Here is a 6,307-nt window from a genome sequence, read left to right as displayed (position 1 = left end):
GGTTATCCAGCCAGTTATGCATCCACCTTATAGTAGCCCCATCTAAATTGTATTTGCCTAGTTTATTGATAAGGATATCATGTGAGATCGTATCAAATGCCTTACTAAAGTCTAGGTATACCACATCCACCGCTTCTCCCTTATCCACAAGACTCGTTATCCAATCAAAGAAAGCTGTCAGATTGGTCTGACATGATTTGTTCTTTACAAATCCATGCTGGCTATTCCCTATCACCTTACCACCTTCCAAGTGTTTGCAGATGATTTCTTTAATAAATAAATACATGGAAGTAGGTCCATCACTGGCTATTAGCCAGGATTGACAGGGATGGTGTCTCTAGCTTCTGTTTGCCAGAAGTTGGGAATGGGTGTTAGGGAATGGATCACTTGATGATTACCTGTTCTGTTCATTCCCTCTGGGACACCTGTCATTGGCTATGGTTGAAAGACAGGATACTGGGCTAGACGGACTTTTGATCTGTCCCAGTATGGCCTTTCATATATTCTTATGAGAGCAGTATCCTTGATTTCAATGCCTGCAGGATCAAGCCCACAATACAGGCTGTATCTTTCTTGATAGCTGACACAGAAACTGTACATCACTACCCACTACTTTTGATCATGTTCAATGATCTTCATCAATAAGAAAGATCTCGTTCCAACTATTTCCACACCTCCCTTCTTCCCTTCACCTCCAAACACATCAGACAAGCTATCTTCCTTCATTATCTCAAGTTCTTCTCCTCCAGCTCCTTCCTGGATCACCTCCAATCTGACTTCTGTCCCCTACACTCGATTAAAACTACTCTCACCAAGGTTTGAAATAAACTCTTCCTTCTGACCAGATCTCAAGATCTGTAAGCCATATTCATCCTCCTAGATCCTCCTAGACTGTTTATCACTCCCTCCTGCTTGATATCCTGTCCTCCCATGGCTTTTGTGACACAGTTCTCCCCTGGTTCTGCTCTTATTTCTGTGGTCACTTCTTCAGCATCTCCTTTGGCACCCCAGGGAAATCCACAGCAGGAAAAATATTAGGGCTTTCTGCTCCCTTCCTGTGCTTATGCCACAGAGACAACAGGGTCAGGCCAGAGAATCTGGCCCAACACTGGGAGAGGTATGTTGGGAGAATAATGTCATTGAGCTATAGCACTTATTGCTAATGGTCAGTAAATGTATACAGTTGAAATAGGGACAGTAGAAGCATGTCACTAACCTATATGGATATTTTAAATCAGGATTTGCTGAAGCAATTTGATGTTCAAGTTCTTTATTCTGTTTAGATGGATATGGTCTATTTGTCAGCAGAGTTCCTGTCTTTTACTTGAAAAAAAAAACCTACTGTAAACATTTCATAATTGGAACGTTTCATTTCAAAACATGTTTATTTTGATAGATTAATTTTTACACTTGGGTGGTTCACCAGTAAAAAAAAACCCTGCAAATTGGTCTCTGAGGTTGCCACTCTTCTGTGTTATACAAAATGTTTCTCCACAGTAATTAATACCCAGGGGCTGTGATCAGTGTGTTGTGTTATTGGATTATCACTATGATACACAGTGACCCTCAAGGAGGCCTGAGCCATAATTTAAATTGATGATTAGTGAATTGTATTTTGGCCATTAGAGGACACATGGAGGAATATGTTGTGGGTTTTAAACCACTGCCATGGTAGGAAACTGTGGGAGGCTCTGCCACAGTGGTTGTGGCTGGAGGCATTCAGACAGCACAGGATCCTGGCAGGCAGATTATCTCTGGGGGAAACAGGGAAAACATATGAACAAGTAGTAATTGGTAAACCCTTTAGAAAGATACATCCTGTGCTTTTCTCTGCAACGGTCCTCATGGGTGTGGGGCTGGGCTAGCACAGATGGTGACACTATTTCTGTCACTTGCTTCTTCAGTAAAATACATGGCATGAGTTAAGTTTCACCTTTTATAAATGCCTTATTAAACAGCAAACAAGGGACTTCTGATCAGGCCTTTGCTGCCAAAATGGCTGGTGATCTCATGTTGTGTATTGTGGACCGGTAATTATTAAGAATTAAACTGAGACCATCAGCCTCACTTTCCTTGTGACCAAGAGTACAGTTTGAATGCAACTATACAGAGGTAAAGGACTAGAGAAGTAGTAATGTATAGTTCTAATAGGTAAACCTGTATTCTGTTCCTTTCTTTGATCTTCGCCAAAATCCTAGGAAGCTATGGGTTCGATTCCTAGCTCCACCAATCACTTGCTGTGTGATTTTTGGTAAATAAATATCGTTCATATTTTGCAAAACATTCAGTGCACGCACACAAATCAGAGATTTACACTTATGGTATGTCTACACTGCAATTAAAAATCCACAGGTGGCCTGTGACAGCTGACTGAGGCTTGTGGGGCAGGGACTAAGGTGCTGTTTAATTGTAGCATAGACATTTGGGCTCAGGCTGCAGCCCAAACTCTGGGACCCTCCTGCCTCACAGGGTCCTAGCCTCAACATCTATGCTGCAATTAAATTGCCTTTAGCGTAAGCTCTGTGAGCTCAAGTCAGCTGGTATGAGCCAGCTGAGGGTTTTTAACTGCAGTTTAGACATACCCTTGCACATACTTACCATATTTATATGCAAAATCCCCATTAGCTTGACACATACATCCATCAGGAATGTGGAAAACTGCACACGTCTGTACCCAGATGTTTGAAAATCTGGTGTGTAATTTCTGTGCTCTTTCTCCATCTGTAAATCATGACCCACTTCTCAAAAGGGTTTTGAAAACCATGGATGAAAGGTACAATAATAGGTACAAAGTATTAATGCATTAACTTTTCTAAAAATTCAAAATTTGCCGCTGTGATCTGAAAGAGGGCGGGACTGGCTGAGAGGGAGACAGCATCTGGCAGCCTGCTGGAGTGCTCCTACCAGCGGGCAGCTGGTGAATGCTGCAGGGGAGCAGGATGTGGGAGAGTGGGCCTCTGGACAGGTTTGTGGGGGTGGGACGCACTGGGCTGTGATGGGGTGGTGGGTGCTGGGAAATAGGGGTTTGTGGGGATGCTGAAGAACCCCTAGGTTTTAGGCTGTCTGACGCCGCTGCTTAGCCCTATGTGGCGGGGTCCAGGTCCCAACTGCCCAACTCCGCATGGCGGGGTGCAGAGTCCAGTCCCACACTACGGGGTTTGGCTACCTAGTCCCACACTGTGGGGTGTGGGGTTCGGCTGCCTGGCCCTGTGCTGCAGGGTGCAGGGTTTGGCTGCCTGGCCCCATTCCCAGGGCTCTCCTCCTGGCCACACTCTGTGGAGGGGTCTCTGGGTGGAAGGCGCTGGACGTAGAGGACTGTGAGGGGTTTGGGGGGCGCTGTGGTTCTCGACCTGCAGCCCATGTGACACATTGTGGGGTGCATATATGGCCCAAACTGATAAATTGGTTGAGAACCACTGCTTTAGAGCTACACAGAGCTCTTCTTTTTCTAACATGGTGTTGCGCTGTGTTTGGGCCTGTCTAGATTTGCAGTTAAGCTGTTTTCAACATCAGTTCAGCCACACCTATTGTGGAGACCCATTGACAGCAACAGGAACATTTCCTAATGTAAACTAAGCCCCAAACTGGAGTATTTATTCAATGATCAGGTTAATAATTTAATCCATTAGCAACTGTTTCTCATGTGTGCATATAGGAGAAAAGAGGCCTATGCAATTAATGGGTAATGACACAGGAAAGATGGAGCTCATAAGGGCTAAGTTTATCAACCCGTGGGTCGGGTCCCAAAACTGAGTCACCAGCATGTTTCAGAGACTTATGTGGCAGTTCCTGTGGCTCTGTCCCACAGGGCTGGCTAGGCTCACTTCTCTGCTCCAGGCATTGTGACCTCTGGGGTCCCAGCACTGCTCAGGTTTGGCCCAGCCAACATGATGAGAGACACTTCAACTCCATGAGCCAGATCACCACTCCACTCACACAAATTTGGTCCAGTCAGGGGAGTGAGGCTGCAACCCCAGAGGTTGCAACACCCAGAGCCAAGAGCCAAACCCAGCCAGCCCCACAGCATAAGAGCTGCAGAAGCCACAATGGTAGGGTGAGTGCTGGCAAGTTCCCAACTCCTCCAGGGGGCAGGATCCAACTGAATCCACCCCAAAGCCTCCATCCCCAGGCTATTTACTGGATTGTGACAGGCCATAAACATTTGCAAATGGGTCCTGAGCCAAAAAAGGTTGAGAGCCACTGATATAGAATCATAGGATTGGAAGGGACCTTGAGACGTCATCCAGTCCAATCCCCTACACTAATGGCAGGATGAAGTATTATCTAGACCATCCCTGACAGGTGTTTGTCTAACTTGCTCTTAAAAATCTCCAGTGATGGATATTCCAAAACCTCCCTAAGCAATTTATTCCAGTGTTTAACCACCATGACCCTTAGGAAGTTTTCCCTAATGTCCAACTGAAACTGCTCTTGCTGTAATTTAAGCTCCTTGCTTCTTGTCCTATCCTCAGAGATTAAGGAGAACATTTTTCCCTTCTCCTTGTAACAACCCAGTTTTTTCAATCTTCCCTCATAGGTCATGATTTCTAGACCTTTAATATTTTTTTTTGTTGGTTTTCTCTGGACTTTCTCTAATTTGTCCACATCTTTCTTGAAATGTGGTGCCCAGAACTGGGCACAATACTCCAATTGAGGCCTAATCAGTGTGGAGTAGGGTGGAAGAATTACTTCTCATGTCTTGCTTACAACACTCCTGTTAATACATCTGTCACTGTGCCTCAGTGGGTCACAACTGAAAATACCAGATTTAGGACAAACTGCTGAGAAATAGAGCAGACCACACCCCAAAACTGGTGGTTATTCTTCCATAAAATATACCAAACCAACAACGAAAGTAAACTGTCTCACCATCACTGATGGTATAAACTGCTAGCTTGCTAAATCTTTGGCTGCTTCCAAAAGATTGGAAGGTCCTCAGTCTTTTGGGTAGAATGCTCCCATTACTATAGATCCACAATCCAGAGATCAGAGCCGAAAAGAGGCAATATGGAGATTTTTCCAGGGCCATTTATTCTTTCTCCCATAAGGTGGGTCTGCTGTCAGTGCAGTTAGTGGAAAAGTGCAGGCACAACATGGAGTCCAGTGTTGCATGAGCTGATCACATGCCCTTACATGCTCCGATGAGTGCGGCTGTGGGTGCCCGTGCCTGCAGATGGCCAATATAAACACTGTCTCGCCGTCTGCCAGCAGATTACCCTGACGGGCTGCATGTGGCCTGCGGGCCACAAGTTGCCCACCACTGATTTAAGCTGTATTTCTGTAGTTTGTTCATGAGAAGGTCATGTGAGAGATTATCAAAAGCCTTACTAAAGTCAAGATACACCACATCTACCACTTCCCTGTAGCCAGAAGGCTTGTTACCCTGTCAAAGAAAGGTATTAGGTGGTTTGACATGATTTGTTTTTGACAAGTCCATGCTGACTGTTTGTTACTTACCCCTTATTATCTTCTTCTTCTTTTTTTTTCTCAAACTGATTGCTTAATTATTTGCTCCATTATTTTTCCGGGTCCTGAAGTTAAGCTGTTTGGTCTGTAATTCCCTGGGTTGCCCTTATTTCCCTTTTTATAGATGGGCTCTCCTGTTTCCATCTTAATCTCGATTGAAGTGTGTACATTTTTAATACATAAGGCAACACCTCCTCCCTTTTTTCCCTGTCTGTCCTTCTTGAGCAGGTTGTACCCTTCTATATCAATATTCTAGTCATGTGTATTAGCCCACCAAATCTGTGATGCCAGTTACTTCAAAGTTGTGTTTATTAACAAAAATTTCAAGTCCCTTTTGCTTATTCCCCGTATTTTTCACATTAGTATACAGACATCTAAGATAGTGATTTGATTTCCGCCCTATGTTCTTTCTTGTCTCTTCCTTATCTCTGCTATAACAATCCCTGCTTCCCACAGATTCCAACCCTTCTTCCAAGTCTCCATGTTTCAGACTTATCTGAAGGATTTTGTCACCTGCCCGCATTGAACCTAGTTTAAAGCCCTGCTTGCTAGGTTAGCCAGTCTGTATCCAAATATGCTCTTCCCCTTCCTTGATAGGTGCACTCCATCTCTGTTTAGCAGTACTTCCCGGAACAGCATCCTGTGGTCAAGGAAGTCAGAGCGCTCCTGGCAACACCATCCGCAGCCAGATGTGCTTCTCCAGGATGCATCTGTCTCTGCCTGAGCCCCTAACGTTGCCTGGAAAGATCGAAGAGAACACCAGCTGAGCTCCCCACTCCTTCACCCTTACTTGCAGAGCCCTGTAGTCACTTCTGATCTGCTCAGGGTCATACCACACAGT

This window comes from Chelonoidis abingdonii, chromosome 1 (assembly GCF_003597395.2).
Source record: "Chelonoidis abingdonii isolate Lonesome George chromosome 1, CheloAbing_2.0, whole genome shotgun sequence".
In the NCBI taxonomy this organism is placed as follows: Eukaryota; Metazoa; Chordata; order Testudines; family Testudinidae; genus Chelonoidis; species Chelonoidis abingdonii.
Note: the sequence above shows the minus strand (reverse complement) of the source record.